Below are 20,227 nucleotides of genomic sequence, written 5' to 3' on the forward strand. Positions count from 1 at the left end.
AAAAAAACATTTTGATTCGTCCTCTTTAACGATAAATACCAAGAAAATAAAGTCCATCTGTTTTTTTTCCTTGTAAAAAAAGCAACAGAATCCCAGAATATGTGCAGAAATCTCAAAACTCACCGCAGACACGACAAAAATGTAAACCGATGTCAAAATAATTTTTTCTGTGTGTGATTTAGTTGCTGAAAAATCAATAAAATGTGCGACTCCTGCACAGACTCCGTAGGGTTAACTTTCCGGTGGCTATATTAAAAAGAGCCATTTAAAACTAAAAGGCCGATCTTTGCTGTTAAAGATGATCATGAATTCTTTCTAAACGCAGTGATGTTCTCTGTCTGTTGCATAGTTTAACCGCCAGTAAACATTACCCACCGTAGTGTCTCTACCTTCAAACCAAAGCAAATACTACAAGATTTGAAAAGCTCGTGAGCAAATTATCCAGATGTTTTTAATTTTTTTTTTTTTTTTTTTTACATTTACTTCAAATTTAGCAGTAAAATTTAAAACATAACCTGAAACCATCAACAAGACTCAGCAGCCTTCTCAAAAGGGTTGACGGTGTCATCGCGGGACCGGTTACTATGGTAACCGAGCAGGCCGGTCTAATGGACAGATGTGAAGAGAAAAGCCGCGAGGCAGATGTTTTATTATCAGATTAACAGCACGTTGGTGAACGTGCAGCTGATTAATGCCGAAACACGAGTGAAGACCTGAATGCAGAAACACACAGAAGTGGATAAAAAAACAAAAACCAAAGAGGATTTATATGGTTTGATATTGAAGAAACTCGGGCTCCACGCAGGGCTGGTTCTCCGGGGAAAATTTAGGATAAAAATCCCAAAAAACAACACATTTACATTATGGAGCAGGAATAAAATTAATAAAATGGTGATTTCAAAAAGGATTAAATTTGGTAAACATGTCACACTCCTTATTGGAGCTTTGGGTCAGAACTGAAAAATTTAACCAGAAAACTGAGAGCAGAACGATTAATTCTGTTCTGTGAAATGCTAAACTGTAGTTCTACATGTATAATTTAATTCAAAGTTCTGCCTGTGGGCTCATTATACTTAGAAAACAGATTTGTTCAATTGTGTTGCAAATTAACTCCCATATTTTTTATTGATCATACAAACATTGTAACTTCTGGCAGCAACAGCAACAATCTGACTCCTGAGATTAGTTTGTTCCTTCTTCTATTTTAATACTTTGAGTTTAATACACAACCAAACATGTGTGTATTTTCGCTCGAGTGGAAGAAACAAAAAAAAAAAAAAATAGGGCTGGGCGAGTTAACTCGCTAATTATTTAACGCGCATTAACACAGGTTTTTTTTTATTAATTAAAATTAATTAAAAATGTAATTAATTAAAAGTTTTTTTTAATTAAAAAAATATAATAAAAACTTTTTTTTCCGGGCTTTTGTGCCTTTAATGAATAGGAAAGTTCAGACAGACAGGAAGCACAGAGAGGGGGAACGACACGCAGCACAAGGCTGTCTGATGCAGGACTGGAACCGGGGCCAGCTTTAGCGAGGACTATAGCCTCTGTACATGGGGCGGCTGCTCAACCCACTGCGCCACGGACCACCCCTGTTTTATTAGTCATGATATTTTGTAAAAGTCTGTTGCTCACAGGCTTTTATTTTGTAAAAGTCTGTTGCTCACAGGCTTTTATTTTGTAAAAGTCTGTTGCTGTCTGCTGTGGAACAGGAAAAGAAAGTAATCGGCGGATCCACCAAACATGGAGAAGGGTACGGAACTTTTACTCGGCCATTTTCATTTTAAAGTTCTTCCAGACGGCGGAGTCGACAGAACCAAAGTCATCTGTAAACACTGCCAAGTTGAATTGTCTTCTCAGCGTAGTAGTTCCAGTCTAAAATATCACTTAAAGGCAAAACACACAACTGATAGCAGCAAGTCATTCAAGGAAACAGACAGTGGAGCGAGGCTTCTACATAAAAACTACAGAAAGATGCTGATGTTAAAAGTGTGTTTGCACAACAAATGTTATGGCACTTTCATTCATATGGCAGCACATTTAAAATAAAGCTAAACGCTAAAAGCTATACACTACTTTTGGATTCATTTTTGGATTCTGCATACAAATGCGATTAATCACGATTAATCAGGGAAATCATGTGATTAATTAGATTAAACATTTTAACCGTTGCCCAGCCCTAGAAAAAACTCAACAGATCAATTGTTCTACTTCCTGCTTTATATCTCTGAATCTTTCCTGCACATCCACAGCGGAATCCACCAGAACTCTATTGGCAGCAGGACTTTCATTCAGCTCATGAAGCACTTTTCTTCAACTACATGTCCGCTAAAGGGCAAGGACGCATTTAGGACTCACAAATCACGCCGGAGCTCAGAGTGCCACGCTAACTGCTGCATCCACACACTCAGACACCAGAACTACTTAAATATTAACCGAGCTCATTTTCCAAGAACGAGCCAGTCAATTATGAGATCCATTTGCTGCGAATCCCAGAGGAAGGAAGAGAAAACACACAGTCAATCAAGAGAACGATGCCATCTGTAAAACTGTGGGACGCGAGGAGGCCTGCGAGGGAAGGACGCGCTAATCACGCCGAGCTATCTCAGACGGCTGACCAGATTCCCCGCTGACGGCCACATCGAGCAAGATGAAGATTAAAGGAACACAAAGAAAAGCTTTGGGAATATACAACCAGGCTGTCAATCATCTGGATCGTTTGGATGGCAGCTACGTGATGCATGCACAAATGAGGATGCAGAATATGGGCTGGATCTGAACATCAGAAGTGGGTAGGGCAGCCAAAAATTGTACTCAAGTAAAAGTACTGTTACTTCAGAATAATATGACTCAAGTAAAAGTAAAAAGTATTCATCCAAATAATTACTTGAGAGTAAGAGTAAAAAAGTGCTCGGTGAAAAACCTACTCAAGTACTGAGTAACTGTTGAGTAACGTCTGATTTATTTGTTAACACAAGCATTCAATCAGACAGACAAAAATACTAAATAATCATTATAGGAGCCATTTGAATAGTTTATGTTTATCATTTATTGTCTTTAAATATTATTATTTACAAATTCCATTATTTTACATTCAGAACTTAATTTGTTTCTCTACATCTAATATCATTCCTGTTTGAGTATGTATGAGTAAGAGTGAGTGAATGAGTGAGTGTGAATGAATGAGTACGCCCTCTACAGGCAAAGGGGGAAATATGCCGACAGGTATATAGGTGTGCCATCCGGATGCCAATGGGAGGGTCCGGTGATGCGCACACCATCAAAGACCGTGGCAAAGAGAGGAAGCACGAATGGCATTGGAATCTAGAACTTTAGAAACTTAGAAAGCCACTTGAACCCTTGAAGTGTGTAATTTATGTTATTTCTGTTATTAAACCACAATCAACTTTATTTTCGACTCCTCGACTGTTTTGCACGAGTCACTGATCATCACACCGAACCCCAGGAATTGTCAAACAAACAAAGGTCAATGGGACACCAAAATATCACCAAGGTTTGGACAATACAATCATCTTTAGGGAAATTAGAGTTCATCCAATTGATAAAATAAATTAAAATGAAATAATTAATTAATTAATTACAAAATAGCTTAAATTAAAATAATCCAGGTAAATTCAAGAACTTCAATGGACTTAGGAAATATTTAAAACATATGTAACCCATATGTAAGCTAAAAAACAAACATTCACCTATCCATGGGGGGAAAAAACGAGTTTAGGAAACTTACCGCTACATGTTTCCTCAGGTTAGATGTTGAGTTTCTGCTTAAATGTGCGTTTGTTTTGGTTGACACAGAAGACACATAATGTAGCTGCTGTTTCTCACTCTTTGTAAGGTAAACATGCTTTCAGTATGAGGCCTCGTCTGCGTCTTCATTTCCCACCGTTGGTTCTGACAGTTTTCATCTGTTTCTTTGTTTGTTTGCTACGACTGCTAATGCTAAAGCTAACCCGTCCCGCCGCTGAGATCGAGTATGGTCACGTGACCAGACTGCACGGCTGCGTCTGATTGGTGGAACACAGTCAGGTGGTAGAGCCTTTGGCGGAAGTCTCTCTCTCTGTCAGAATAAAACATTAAAATGAGGCGTACGCGGGGGGATAAAAATAATGAGGCGTAGAATACCAAAGAGGTAAGAAGAAAAGTAACCAGCTCATTGTAGCCTAATGTAGCGGAGTAAGAGGACAGTTTCTGCTGCACACATCTACTCAAGGAAAAGTAAAAAGTATAGAGATTTAAAACTACTCCTGGAAGTATAATGTTTTCAAAAACTTACTCAAGTAAATGTAACTCGTTACTACCCACCATGGGCGTCGCACCCGTGGGGGATGCACTTTTACAGCAAGATGATTTCATCCCCCCCACATTTTCCAAAGGTAAACCCGTTTGCCCACCCTCATAGTGCACCAACATAGAAAATGGAGCTTACCTCAGCCCTTCTTACGCTGCACGAAAAGACATTGGTAAAACTGAGCGGACATTCACCCAATCACAGACTGAAATTTGACATTACGTCAGAGACAAACTATATTGTGAGACTTCTGTTGCTCACAGTGAATAAAATTGACAAGAGAATAGAGAGAAGAAGGAGGCAGAGAAGCCAAAAAGGAAGAGGCAGCAGAAAATTGACTTATTTTTCAAGTCAAGTTGTCATGTACCGGTAAGTGAATGCAGAGGAATCCGGCTGTATGACCCCTAAAATCAACACCATCTCTCTGTCGGTGGCCAAATGACCAAATAAAGTTTTCACAAATCATAAAATGTGTTTTAAAGTCTCTGTACCCATGCAGATTTGAGCAGTGTAACTACTGTAGTTTCCATACAGGACCTAGTTTAGGGTGATGAGAATACAAATAAAGCAGTAAAATGGCCCTGTTCTACATTTTCACGAATCAGAAAAAAGGTTTCACAAATCCCAAACGAGGTTTTAATGAATCTACCGCCTCTTTAGAATAAGTCCATCCAGATTTGAGCAGTCTAACTATTGTAGTTTCCATACAGGACCTAGTTTAATGCGATCAAAATGCAAAAATGCAGTTAAATGGCCCATTATGCCCATCCATTTTTTTGCGAATCGGATGCCAACTTCAGCGTGGTGTCTCTGGGCTTGATGTGATGCTCATGTGCCCCCCCTGGAACACCCCCACATTTAAAATCACTGCTCCACCCTTGCTACCCACCTTTGGTTAACATGCAGCACATCTTTAGCTTGATTGTAGCCCGGATCTGGCAGCCAGCAGAGGACCATGCATGTGCGATTGTTTCAATATGTGGAGCAGATAAACATGTCTGAAGGGGGCTGAATCACGACCCTACTCCAACCCACGGTGGAGCCATCTCTACTCTATTTGGGCTGAGGCACTTTGGTTTGGTTAAGGCCCAGATCTGACCCATGTGACATCATTCCACACAACTGTCTGGGACAGCTGTCTTCACAAGCCTTTCAGAGTGGCAATGAATCACTGGAGGGTGCTTTGTTTTGAGATGATGGGGGGATGAACGGGTTCCAGCAGGGACCGTGTCATTGTAAGTGGAGCAGGCGAGGGCCAGATTGGTTCTTCCAGAGCGGTGGTGAGGTCAGCATCTGATGTTCTGATCTCCTCCGCCTCATCGTGCAGACCTCTCACCACAGTGATGATGTGCAGCCGAGCTGTCAGAGCTGAGAGTCCTGTGCTCTTTGAAGTGCACGGCTGCCACACACACACACACACACACACACACACACACACACACACACACACACACACACACACACACACACACACACACACACACACACATTCTTGCACAGGCTGCTTTGTGAGTACCAAGCAAAAACCTCACAAAGGGAGGACCGGCATTTCTACTTCACTTAGGGACAAATAAAGTCTCATTCTGGACATCAGGTGGCTTACTTATCTAGGGATGGGAATCGAGTGTTTCAATTCCTTGGAATCGTTTGGCGATTTTGCAAACGATTCCCTTATCGATTCCAGTGGGCGCGAATGACGTCACCGCGCACCGTTGCGTGGCGAGTCCTGTGCAGCCAGCAGTCAATAGTAAACATGGCACCCAAGCGGTACAAACGCTCAAAAGTTTGGTTACACATCTCTAAAACAGACGACAAAAGGGCAACTTGCAAAGTGAATATTCCGCCAAAGGGAGGAAATACTTAGCCTGACCACATCATACTCACGATTCTAGTCAGAATGTGAGTCTGATACCGCTCAATAGAGTTTTGAGTATGGGGCGTGTTTCAACCAAACTAGGAGAAAAAATGCCTCTTCGCTCAATTGGATAGACCTACAACCAATCAGAGCAACGTAGTATGTGACGTAGATTAAGCGACACACACTTGTTGTAGGAAGGACGGCAAAAACATCTTTTCTATGGATAAAAGCCTTTATCGCGTTCCTCTGTTCGTCTTTCAAAATGAATGCAATGTGGAGATCCTGTAGGACAGACTCGATGGCAGAATCTACACACCCTAGCTCTCCAGCGGCAGCCATGTTTGTTTCAAACGAAGTCAAACCAAGCGCTCTTTAGTGACGTAGTCGATAATGTCCCTGTTGATCATCTGTCCATCATCGTATAAAGCCCGCCCTGGCAATCTGATTGGGTCGACCGATTCTTGGTCGGCATAATGATTTCCCAACTGAGCAGAGCCAGACCGAACTTCCCGACCAAAACTTTTATGGGCGGGGCTAAGTTCAGCTGGCACCCAGGCTAGGAAATACTACCAACATGCAATAACTATGAATGAATGTCGCGTTTTCGATCTGCTCCGGACTAACGTTGGTGAATCTGAACCCAGCAGCAGCAGCAATGTTAGCAACGTTAGCATGTCCTCGGCTAACACTGCAGGTAACTAACTAACTAACTAACTAACTAACTAACTAACTAACACTGCCTATCATGTTAGCACCATTTAACTCATTGTAAAAGCTGCTGTTAGTAGCGGTTAAGGTTAAATGAATGCCTTCTCAGGCATTACATTTAGATGAAATCATGAGAGACAGAGCCTGACTGGCTCAGAGCCAGAGGCTGGTGGTACTACCCCCATACTTATCCAATACACTGCCTAAGATTTTGTTTAATGAAAAGTTTTCAGAAAAAGATCTTCACCCACAGATGTTTATTTTTAGTGGATTAACACATTTTTACTGGTTATATGAATTGAAGTACACTTTATCTGTGCTGGCCTTGGCTGCCAGCTGCAACGTTTTCTCCTGGATGCTATTTAAATAAGACGCTCTGCCCCATGTGCTCCCTCCCCTTCCTGAGGACACCTGTGGAAACTGTTTAGGCTGGTTGATAAACTTTCCATCGCATGCATTATCAAGGACAATGGCCTCTGAGACAGTTCTTCATGGACTTACTTGCACACACACACACACATGCTCAATGATTAACATACGCAATTCCCACACCTCCTCACCGGTCCCAAAGCTTGATGTTGTGCGTATGTGTTGCTTTTTTGTGCTGAGTTTTTTTTTTTGCAATCTCAAACTGTATCCTGGTAAGGGTAAAGTGTGAAATATGATTTTTTTCTCTTATCTGGCTGCGCTTATCACTGAGCTGCATGGCCACGGTCACCCGTCTCCCTTGTTTTGTTTTTTATGTTGGGTTGTACTGGAAACTACTTTTCGTTATGCTATGCTTATATATGTGTAATGACTATAAAGTTTAATCTCATCTCATCTGGATTAATTGAGGGCAAGTATATTATCATTTTATAATCATCATGTAGATGAAAACAATCTGCTTTTGATTTGCAGATCAATTAAACCTTTTATATTCAATTTCAAATCATATAATTCAATCATACTTTATTAAACTCCAAAGAGAGAAATTATACGGTCACAGTATGAATTTATGTCTTATGGTTCAATAACAAAAATCAGTTCACAAAGAGAAAGATTGAAATCTTCAGATATCTCCATGAATGGATCTGGGTGTGAACTCTCTCTGTGGTGAAGACACCCTTATTAATAAATTAAAACAAATGACACAGAAATATACACGTTTTGAATCTTAAGTCAGTAACATGTATGTAAATTATTCAGATTTGGTTTGTTTACTTCTGCTGTAGGAGAACAGCTGCTGCACTTCTGTGAAATGTCTTCAGGGTTTCAGCTCCTCAACTCCTCCAAAAATCACACTGTTTTAATTTATAATGCTCCAAGTGTTTTAAGTGCACCGCAGGCCGGTCAGTTTAACAGCTGGAGTCTTGCAGATTAAATATAAGTTTATCTCTATGAGTTGTTTGTGTTGCTGAAACTAGCTAAACATTACCTGAAAAACACATTTGAATAACAGCAGTTCATTATTCATGGTGTTTTTACAGGTGTGCAGGTTTCCCATGTTTCTGTGTGACAGTTCATCCCCTCATCATCACAGATGCTCACAGGTGCCTGGTTGGTAGTTTCTAGGTGTATAGATTGAAGTTCTGTGGTGACCTGCAATCGTTTCTCTTTGGCTCCAAAGACATTTACTTCAGTTTTGTTTTTGTTTAGCTGGAGAAAGTTGTGGCACATCCAGTCATTAATCTCTTCAATGCATTTACCAAGAGCCTGTACAGGGCCTCGGTCTCCTGGTGACATTGTAATATATATCTGTGTGTCATCTGCATAGCTATGGTAGTTTATTTTGTTGTTTTTTATAATCTGTGCCAGTGGGAGCATGTAGATGTTAAACAGAAGAGGTCCCAGGATGGAACCATGGGGAACTCCACCTGTGACTCTTGTGTGCTCAGATGTAAAGTTACCTATTGACACAAAGTACTTCCTGTTCTCTAAGTATGTTTTGAACCAGTTTAGTACAGTTCCGAAAAGACCTGCCCAGTTTTCAATAACAAAAATCAGTTCACAAAGAGAAAGATTGAAATCTTCAGATATCTCCATGAATGGATCTGGGTGTGAACTATCTCTGTGGTGAAGACACCCTTATTAATAAATTAAAACAAATGACACAGAAATATACACGTTTTGAATCTTAAGTCAGTAACATGTATGTAAATTATTCAGATTTGGTTTGTTTACTTCTGCTGTAGGAGAACAGCTGCTGCACTTCTGTGAAATGTCTTCAGGGTTTCAGCTCCTCAACTCCTCCAAAATCACACTGTTTTAATTTATAATGCTCCAAGTGTTTTAAGTGCACCGCAGGCCGGCCAGTTTAACAGCTGGAGTCTTGCAGATTAAATATAAGTTTATTTCTATAAGTTGATAAATGTAACGAGTTACATTTACTTGAGTAAACATTGTTTGAAAACATAATACTTCTAGGAGTAGTTTTAAATCTCTATACGTTTTACTTTTCCTTGAGTAGATGTGTGCAGCAGAAGCTGTCCTCTTACTCCGCTACATTAGGCTACAATGAGCTGGTTACTTTTCTTCTTACCTCTTTGGTATTCTACGCCTCATTATTTTTATCCCCCCGCGTACGCCTCATTTTAATGTTTTATTCTGACAGAGAGAGAGACTTCCGCCATAGGCTCTACCACCTGACTGTGTTCCACCAATCAGACGCAGCCGTGCAGTCTGGTCACGTGACCGTACTCGATCTCAGCGGCGGGACGGGTTAGCTTTAGCATTAGCGGTCGTAGCAAACAAAGAAAGAAACAGATGAAAAATGTCAGAACCAACGGTGGGAAATGAAGACGCAGACGAGGCCTCATACTGAAAGCATGTTTACCTTACAAAGAGTGAGAAACAGCAGCTACATTATGGGTCTTCTGTGGCAACCAAAACAAACGCACATTTCAGCAGAAACTCAACAGCTAACTTGAGGAAACATGTAGCGCTAAGTTTCCTAAACCCGTTTTTCCCCCCATGGATAGGTGAATGTTTGTTTTTTAGGTTACATATGGGTTACATATGTTTTAAACATTTCCTAAGTCTCTTTAATTTTTTATTGAAGTTATTGAATTTACCTGGATTATTTTAATTTAAGCTATTTTGTAATTAATTCATTCATTTTAATTTATTTTATCAATTGGATGAACTCTAATTTGCCTAAAGATGATTGTTTAGTATTTTTGTCTGTCTGATTGAATGCTTGTGTTAACAAATAAATCAGACGTTACTCAACAGTTACTCAGTACTTGAGTAGGTTTTGTACTCTTACTCGAGTAATTATTTGGATTACTACTTTTTACTTTTACTTGAGTCATATTATTCTAAAGTAACAGTACTTTTACTTAAGTTTATTTCTTCGTGATAGTTTCAGTCACAATCATGGAAATAGTCTTTAAATGCACCTCGTGACTTGGCTGAAAACCTGAAAGAACTTGTACAAAGATATCAAACACATTTAATAGAGTTTTAAGATTCGGCTGAAAGTGAATCTAAGTAAAGTTATTTCCAGTTCCAGTCTGCCTCCCACCTGGCTGATGAAAGGAGCTGTCACATACGATTTAGTTCCTGATAAGGAAGGGAGTGAGTTAGTCTGGTTTTTCTCAGATTTTTCTCCTAAGAGGGTCCTTTGTTTGTTCATCTTGAGTTGTTAATGCGTCCCTCAGGTTTATGGCAAATGTCTGTTGCTAAACCCACTCCCAAAAGCTTCCAGTCCCTTTCCTTTGTGTAGACTTCCCACATCTGGTCCTTACCCAGAAAAACATCCCCCACAGGACTGTTTGTATTTTCCAAAGGTTTTAAGGTATATTAATTCCACACTGGAGCTTGCTACAGCAGATAGTAGGTGGCAGAAAATCATCGCCTTGGTTGGTCCTTAAGTAGAAAAACCTCCAGATGAGCAACGATTTGCAGGTGCAAAACTGCGAGCCCGGAAAAAGAGTGGTCCACCCAAAAGGTGGAGACATCAGCTATTGTTTAGCAGAGTATAAGTCAGACCTTATGTTTGATAAAGGCTACATTTAGCCTCTTAATACAGAGCTGAGTTTGATCTATGCGATAGATCTCTGACATTGTGTCTGCTAATTTTAAGTTTATTTTAGACAAACAGAGATCAGTACAGAGAGAGGATAAAAAAAAACTTATACCAGGATCAGGCTGAATCAAATCAAATCAAATTTATTTGTAGCACATTTCATGTACAAACAATTCAAAGTGCTTTACATAAAATAAAAGCATTACAGCAGGGAGTGGAAGAAGCATACCCCCCCCCCCCCCAAAAAAAAAAAACCCAAAATAATATAAAGATAAACAAATAAAATCATTTAAATGAATTTAAAAACAAGCAACAGTCCAGATAAGTTAAAAGATATCGTGCAGATTTCATGGATACACACATGAGAAAATAAATGTTTTTAATCTGGATTTAAAAATGTCTACATTTGGTGAAAGTTTAATCTCCAAGACAAGAATACATACAAGAAGAAGCCCATTTCTCAGGAGAAAATGGTCCGGGATGTTAAGTTGAGCTCGGTTATGTTTGGGGTAGAGAGGCTGAACAACGAGAATAGACCTTATTTAGGATTTTCCTCTCCACTGGGTCGGACAGTTCAGTTAAAACACTGAAGAGGAGCAGATTTAAGGAAAATCCCAGTTGCTGCTGTCTTATTTTTCCTCTGTGACAGTGTAAGCAAAGCAGAGAAAGAGCTAAAGAAGCTAAACAAGCTAAACGAGCTAAACGAGCTAAACGTTGCTCTCTGAGAGCTGTCAGCAGGATGCTACTGTTTGGGAGAAGCTAGAATCCACTCATGCTGGGGAAAATCTGTAGTAGTTTCTCAGGTTAACAGTAAACGACTGAATGGGATTCATTTTCCAAACATAAAGATCAGAACAGAGAGTTATTCTCCTCTGTAGAAACGTTAAACATGTGAACTGCTTCTTAGTTTTTCTATCTTCTGATATCGATGCTGAATCTGAACTGTGCATGTGGACCGATGCTGTAAGCAGACGGAGGGGAATGTATTATAGAGTGGTTGGTGTTTGTATGCAGGGATTAAATTTACTCCTCAGTGGCAGCGAGGGAGGCGTATCCTCCTTCAGGGATGTTCAATGTTTTATAATTCTGTCTTTTTCAAATGGCTATATCACGTTTTAACCTGCACATAAATGGTTTTTCAGGCTTTAAAAATACAAAATGGTAAACAAGACTGAGTCAGTTTCACACCCATATCCTTACAGCACATACTCTGACTGAATGTGTGTGTGTGTGTGTGTGTTCTTGTTTTAGGTACCTTATTAGGACCTCATCTGGCATCATACCTCACCTTGTTGGGACCAGTAGTCCTTATGGGGACCAAAGCCCATTTCTTGGTCCTGGTAAGCGTCACGACTTAGAATTTGATTGAGGTTTCGGGTTTGTGTACCCACTTCAGAAAAGAGCGATCCTCTGTGGTTGACATATATCCAAAATAATTAACAGCTAAATAGATTAAGCTGAACGGAGAGCAGGTTTGGGAGCTGTTTGCTGACAGGTGAGTTTTGCTCAAGAAGCTCAGTGCGATGACAAGTCAAAGTAAGCCACATCAGTCCAGGTTATGTGTTGAGACGGATGCACCATCTTGTTGCTGAACACTCGTTTCGTATCTTGCACCTGTCACTGTTGTCTGCATGTTCTCCCCGTGTATGCGTCGGATCTCTCCGGGTACTCCGGCTTCCTCCCAACATCCAAAAACATGCATATTGGGTTCATTGGTGACTCTAAATATTCCCTAGGAGTGAGTGTGAGTGTGGATGGTTGTTTGTCTCTGTGTAGCCCTGTGATGGACTGGCGACCCGTCCAGGCTGTACCCCGCATCTCGTCCAATGACAGCTGGGATAGGCTCCAGCCCTCCTGCGACCCGACAGTTGGATTAAGCGGGTATAGAAGATGGATGGAAGGATGTAGTGCAACCCCACTGACCTTGCCTTCTGGTGCAAAGGAACCTCACCATGTTTCCGCCATGTTCTTTGTGCAAGATGCATGCACAAAAGCAATGTCCATGAAGTGGAACAAGAAAGTCTACTTTTGTGTTTTGTGCAAGACTTTCAAGTATCTTATCAGGCCATCTGATAGGTCAACTCCCCCCATGTACCTTGGAAAAACAAACAAGGAAAAATCATATCAAAATATGTCCAGCACACAAATTATTACATTTCAAAAGGCGGACAAGCCCACAATTTCCTTCGGGAACAATAAAGTATCTAACTATAAAGTATCTATCTATCCATCTATCTATAACTAGAATAATATGAAGTAAAATAACAATAAAATATGACTAAAACTCACTTGTGGACAGGACGTTTCCCTCTTCAGATGCTTCGTGCAGTCATTATTAGTGTCCCCGTCTGACGTCAGAAGCATCACTGTCCCGGTGTAAACAAACCTGCGAGACTTCCTGCTTACTGTATTTTGTTTTTATGTCCGTTTAGCCATGTTTTAGAAAAATAAACTAATAATCTGCAGAAACTTAAATTACACTCAACGACGATGCGTAATTTGGAACTCAAGAAGCTAGACTATTTCTCTGTGACGCTTTTTACACGTTACATTTTCCACATATGGAAGAAGAGACCACCCCTCAACCTGAATACTGATTTGTTCAGAATTTCATGAGCTATTCAATGCGCCACTTCAAAGTAAAATCTGCCGAAACTAGTTCAAGCCGCACACATAAGACGGAAGATAGGTGCAGATACTTTTGACGCATCAGTGAGTAACTGACTATTGTGCCCCCGCAGACAGGGTAAACAGGCATCTATTGGAGCAGGTCAGATGTCATTCAAAAGCTAAAAGACCAGAGCTGTTTCGGTATCACGTCTGGGCTAATACATGCATGCTAACTTCAGTTAGCATACATGCATGCTAACTGAAGTTATGATCGAAAACGTGCGGGAAAATATGCTTCTGACGGAAATTCTGAAAGTTTGCCACCGCAGACTTTGTGTCTTTGTGGGCGAAAGACTTGTTGTAGACTAACTATTTTACTTGAGCACATTTACTGGACCCTTGCCAACGTATCAGCACCGTTTTTGTTGGAGTTGTATCCTTTCTTAGAATACTGTAAGGCTTTATAGGTGACTTTAACACTTTTTGGTATTGGCGACTGGTTTTACGTAAGTGTTTACTGTGTCCACAGTTCTGAATGTATCTTGGATTGCCATACATCATTGGAATCGCAAGACCCTTAGCTTTCCAACGGTATATAACATATTTAGGTACATATAAAGGGGAGCTGAGGAAAACCCCAGATTTGCCCTGAAGTATGCAACGTCCCGCCGGCGGAACATAAAAACATTAAGGGGTTAGTCAGGGAAATTATGTGATTCATTAGATTAAACATTTTAATGGCTGCCCAGCCCTACTTTATTTATTTAATTTTTTGGGGACTTCCACTCCCCTTTGGACCCATTTGTCCCACTGGTAAGCTTCAGCACTGATAAGCTTCCCCGTATCCTTGTGTGCATGTTAGTTCTTTTGGTTTTTAAACTAGGCTTTGTAAAAAAATTACATTTTTTCCTGTAACTCCTGCCTGTAAACAAGCTTGTGTGAATTATTCCCCTGAGTAGGGTTGTCGCTTCTCTTCTCTTTTTTTAATCCTCGTATATCCAGATTCTCCCCCAGCGACGCCTCCTGAAGGTGATCGAACACCATCAGTGTGGATTCTTCAAAACTGCAGCTGTCAGTCAGAACGCTTGCATCTAAATGCCTGTATCCACATCATGATTTCCCCCAGAAATGTTTTGTACATCAAAGAAGTGAGAAAGCTGACAGTCACAATAATTCTGTTTCTTTGAGTAGCTTGTGAGTCTTCTCGTTAGCCGGCTGAAGTCCCACAGCAGACTCTGAACCATCCTCACCATCCTCACCGATCCGAACTAACAGCACGAATCGTGATGAAGCTGCGTTGTTGGTGTTCTGTTCTTCTCGTCAGATCTTTTTTTAGTTTGCGTTCTTATTTCTATCAGCTCCTTTCTATCAGAATTTGTCGTCATTTGTTGGGACTTTCGTGGCAATAGTTCAGACTTTAAAAAATAAATAAATAAAGGAAATAAAATAAAAAAAATAAAAAAAACAATAATAATAATATAAAAAGAAAATAAAAATAATAATAAAAAATAAAAAATAAAAAAGAACATAAGTAGAGGTGTCAGGGTTTTAATATGAATCCAGCTACATGTTTCCACTTGGCTTCAAACTTCTCCATCTTAAGTTGTAGTCTTACTGTTGTTTTTTCCATAATGTAGACCTTTCTGATTCTATCTATTTTTTATTTATTTATTTATAGTTTAGTTGGTGTTATGTATCTTTATTACCTTAATTTTTAGTTTTCCGATGTTCACTGTTGTTCCTTACACCGTAATTAATGCGGATTTACATGGTCATAGATGTTGTTAAAGATAACCATAATCTCTGAGTGAGGTTAATGGATATTTGAGAGAAATATATTTTTCTTTACTTTTGCGTAATATCGAGGACTTATGTTAGTCGGAATAGACAGCCGGTATATTTACGGTAGGTTAAAATGGTCTGTGTAATTATGATAGTAATAAGATGTCAAATTTGAAACGGGACAAAGAGTGAATTGTGTGTATGTTTGTATAAAATGGTTAATGGAAAATAAAAAGATCGAAAAAAATAAATAAACAAAGGAAAAAGCAGATTATTTTTCTTTTTTTTCATTAATTCCCCTTGAAGCCTGTCAGTTATCTCACAATGAAATAATAAATTCTAAATCTTTATTTCTTTTGTATTGATATTTTGGATTACAGTGGAAACCGCTTATATAGATGAAAGGCTTGGGACAGAATAATTTCTATACAAATGCTGTTTAAATAATTCGTTTATAGTGATCAAGAAATCCGCTTATAATGTTCATTTTTGGCCATTTTATGAATGTAAATATGTGCAAAAATAATTTTAAAACTACGTATAGCTATTTTATTTTTTACTCCCTTGATTCCTTTCTGGACGTCTGCTTCTGCCTCGCTAGCTAACGTAACGAGTTGACACCGGGCAGCAAGCGCGCGAATCATGGCTGGAAAAAGGAAGTCATTTTCTCTGAATGAAAAACGTAGTCTCCTCGAGGCATATGACAAATTACCAAAAACGAGCCAACGAGATGCTGCGGCGAAGCTTGGCATTCCTCGGGCTACCTTGTGTAGTCTAATTAAGCAACGAGAGAGAAAGTCATGAATGCTAACGACGGAGAAAGAAAACGACGGCGGACAGCGCAGTACTGTAATTAAACTTCAGTAAATGCTGAAGCTATCCGTTTCATTTCATTTTTCTCATTGAAAAACGATGCAAATGGCATTTAGATGATATTCTGCATAAAAAAACAAGTGAAATACCTGTACTGTAATACAAATTCGGTTTTAGTAATCAACCGCTTATAGTGTTCGAATTGGCTCTGGACCAACGTGATCACTATAAGCGGTTTCCACTGTATTTTGGATTTGGATTTTATTAATAAGGTCACCAATTCTGAGAGCATATCTTTGTACAGGGATGGATATTTTACCTCCATTAAAGTGGTGAACTGGGAGGTCTTGCTTGTTGCATTGGCCTAACAATGAACTGCACCTGAAAAAGAATCCATGACAGTAATCCTGCCTGGTGAGGCTGCAGCTCAACGTGCACATGTTTAATGTCAGAGTGTGCATGTACACTGGCACAAGGACAGCGGTCCAATTAAATGACCAGGCTGAAGTGACTCCAGCATGCATGTAAATGTAACGTTAATCTCTTAAACTAAAGGAAAACCCTTCAGTGACAGAGGAGGCATCATCTTTAAATCAGGGATCGGTCAGAGCGATTAATGCCATCGATCATTGATTAGATAAATGTGCAGCAGAGAGGAAAAGTGTCAGCAATTATTTTCTAGTAAATCCAGAGTCAGGAACTACTTTGTTGGTTGTTGTTTGGTATCTACACGGTCCTGCTGAGCATGTATCAGGTGTAGGATTGAGGTTGGTGTTTATGCTACCTGTGGCAGTGGAGAACAGTCGTTGGATGGTGGCCATCTTTGGGACCAACAGTGCGAAGGCCTGTTGGGGGTCCCTGCTGTTCAGGGTCCCCATGGTTGAACCACTCCTTTGTTGCCACTGCCTGCACCGGTCCACCGTACATCCTGGAACCAGCGCCCAATGTTGGGTTGCCCTCGTCTCGCCTTCTTGGTCAGTCTTGTAGGTTTTTTTTATTTCACATGCAGCACATTGGTGTTTGATTTGTCCTGTTCCTTCATCCTTTATATCTATTCTACCACAAACTGCCCCCCCAAAAAATGGCGCTGAGTCAGATTAATTTTTTGTATTTCAAGCAGCAAAGTGGAAGTTTGGGCTATCTGAGATTTTTTTGTCCAAACTGGAAACCAATATATGTATAAAGTTTTATTTACTAATGACCCAAAACAAATGAAAAACAAACACAGAAATTATTCAGAAGTTGCAGAATAAGCTCAGACTATGTGGATTGGCCTGAACACTTTTATCTTCCTTCATTGAACCTCCTCCTCTTCACTTGCTGTTGTCACGTTTATGGGGTTTTTCCCCAAGTTTTTAGTTTTGTGTTTTTATTAGGGCTGGGCAACGATTAAAATGTTTAATCTAATTAATCACATGATTTCCCTGATTAATCACGATTAATCACATTTGTTCGCAGAATCCAAAAATGAATCCAAAAGTAGCGTATAGCTTTTAGCATTTAGCTTTATTTTAAATGTGCTGCCATATGAATGAAAGTGCCATAACATTTGTTGTGCAAACACACTTTTAACATCAGCATCTTTCTGTAGTTTTTCTGTAGAAGCCTCGCTCCACTGTCTGTTTCCTTGAATGACTTGCTGCTATCAGTTGTGTGTTTTGCCTTTAAGTGATATTTTAGACTGGAACTACTACGCTGAGAAGACAATTCAACTTGGCAGAGTTTACAGATGACTTTGGTTCTGTCGACTCCGCCGTCTGGAAGAACTTTAAAATGAAAATGGCCGAGTAAAAGTTCCGTACCCTTCTCCATGTTTGGTGGATCCGCCGATTACTTTCTTTTCCTGTTCCACAGCAGACAGCAACAGACTTTTACAAAATAAAAGCCTGTGAGCAACAGACTTTTACAAAATAAAAGCCTGTGAGCAGCAGACTTTTACAATAATAAAATTAAAAATAAAAAAAAAACTGCATTAATGAGCGATAAAATATTTATCAGCGTTAAATAATAACGAGTTAACTCGCCCAGCCCTAGTTTTTAGTCCATGTTTAGTTAAGTTTTGCCATTGTTTTTCCCTCACTTCCCATGTTCTGGTCATTAGTTTCACTCACCTGTATTCATTCATTCATCAGCTGCACTCATTCACCAATCACCCTGTTCAGTATTTAGTTTCCAGGTTTCCCCTTTCTTGCCACATCTAAAGCTGAGTGCTTTCCATGTCTTGTAAGTCTCTTGTTTTCGTGTCACGTTCACGTTTTGATCCCACAGTTTAGTTTTGTTTTCCGGCTCAGCCGCGCTTTGTTTTGACTTTTTCGTTTTTGAAATAAACCCAGTTTGCTTTTTACCTTTTTTGAAGTCCTGCCAACCCCGAACCTGACAGCTGTTTGACCCGTTACCACGGTAACAGACACTGTGTTGGCCCGCTGGGTTTCCCCACCGTCCCTCCTGTCGCTGCCTGGTGTTTTTTTTTTTTTTACTCTGAGTCAGATTTAGGACCAACACTAATTGTAATAACGGATTAATCAAGTGAAGTGTTTCTTCTTCTGTCCCTTTATGAGACTGTTGACTTCTGTGTGAGGTGTTAATCAGTTCTGATTCCCATTCACCTGATGGAGGACAGCGGTGCAGCATCCAATCACCTCTGGCTTCTGTCGGCATAGAGTCGTGTTGAACGTCAGCAGGGTAAACAGATCAGATTTTCTGTTTCTTCTTGCTGGTAACTCTGACACTCGTAACATCTGTTATTGTGAGTTAACACAGCGACGGGAGTCATTTGTGCAGGAGCAGCTGATTAAGCTTTCTGATGCCTGAAACAAGAAGCCGACCCCAGAGAAGCTGAGGATGAGTCTGTGACATCAGCAGCTTGTTGCCGAGCTACTGAAACCCAAACGTGTTCATGGAGATATCTGCAGATTCCTCTCCTCTACACTTTCACCTTTACTGATTCAACTTTGTTTTTTTTCCTAAATTCAACAACATCATTTCCCTGCAGGGATTAAAGGATTATTCAATTAAATCCAGTCTTAGAATACTCGTTCGGCCTGTTTCTGAATGGACGCTGCTTCCAGCTGAATATCAGAGATGATCAGGTCAGTTTTTAAAAGAAAAACAGCTGCGGGAGACTCACCGGCTTATATCAGGATGCGGTGCATGAACAGGGTCCGGTTCCAGGTTCCAGTATAGTATAGTAAAGTATAGCTCATTTCTCATTTTTACCATTTCTGCCATTTACCACTGGCACGGTCATATAAAGGAACACCATCAGAGAGTGGATATTAACTGCTGGAGTAGATGGCAAATCACTTTGTAAGTGAATTTAATAGAAATGCATAACCTTGGACCCAAAACTGAGAAAAATGCTACCAAAAATCAGACAAAAATTGACCAAAATGGTTACTTATCAAACAAACTCAGACACAAAACCTTTTCTAAATACACAGATAGTAAAGTTAAACAACTGCAAACTGTCTTTTCGTGTGTCCAGTCCCCGTGGCTCTTGTTCTTCTGTCTTATCTTTATAGATCTGTGCCCAGACACCCGGTGTTCCACGCTCTGTCCATGCATAAAAGTCACCGTTGCACCACTACACCCACAGACAACTGACGCAACCAGAGACTAAAGGCAACATTCAGCTGGAGCCTGACTCACGCAGAAGAAGAACGTTAAACTGAAGACGGAAACAGCCACCTGAGCCCTTCAGAAAGAACGGAAACTCACGGACTCTCCTGTGTGCAGAGCTGGGGATGATGTGGAAATAATGGCTGCATCTGTGGAACGCAGGTGTGGCTCCGACACACCAGAAAGTGCAGCCTCATGATCTCCTGCTCATGTGCTCCCAGGAGAGAATGAACGCCCGCATCCTTCCTGCTGTTCCTGCAGCTGCTGCAGAGAGTGTAAAGCACATGTGTCAAAGTCAAGGCCCGCGGATTAATTATCTATGGCCCCGGATGATATTTATTTACTATTAGAACAGGCCCGCAGGCCACAGCCACCCGCTGGTGTTTTGCACGCACCAGCTCTACATTCCCCACAATGCAACGGTAGCCCGCGAAGTCACTGCATGTGCGCACAAGCGGCTTCATTATTCATCAGCAGTCAGAGCTAAACGGCTAAACGTAGCCGGGTGGGAGGCAGA

The sequence above is a fragment of the Odontesthes bonariensis genome, chromosome 3, assembly GCF_027942865.1.
Source record: "Odontesthes bonariensis isolate fOdoBon6 chromosome 3, fOdoBon6.hap1, whole genome shotgun sequence".
NCBI lineage: Eukaryota > Metazoa > Chordata > Actinopteri > Atheriniformes > Atherinopsidae > Odontesthes > Odontesthes bonariensis.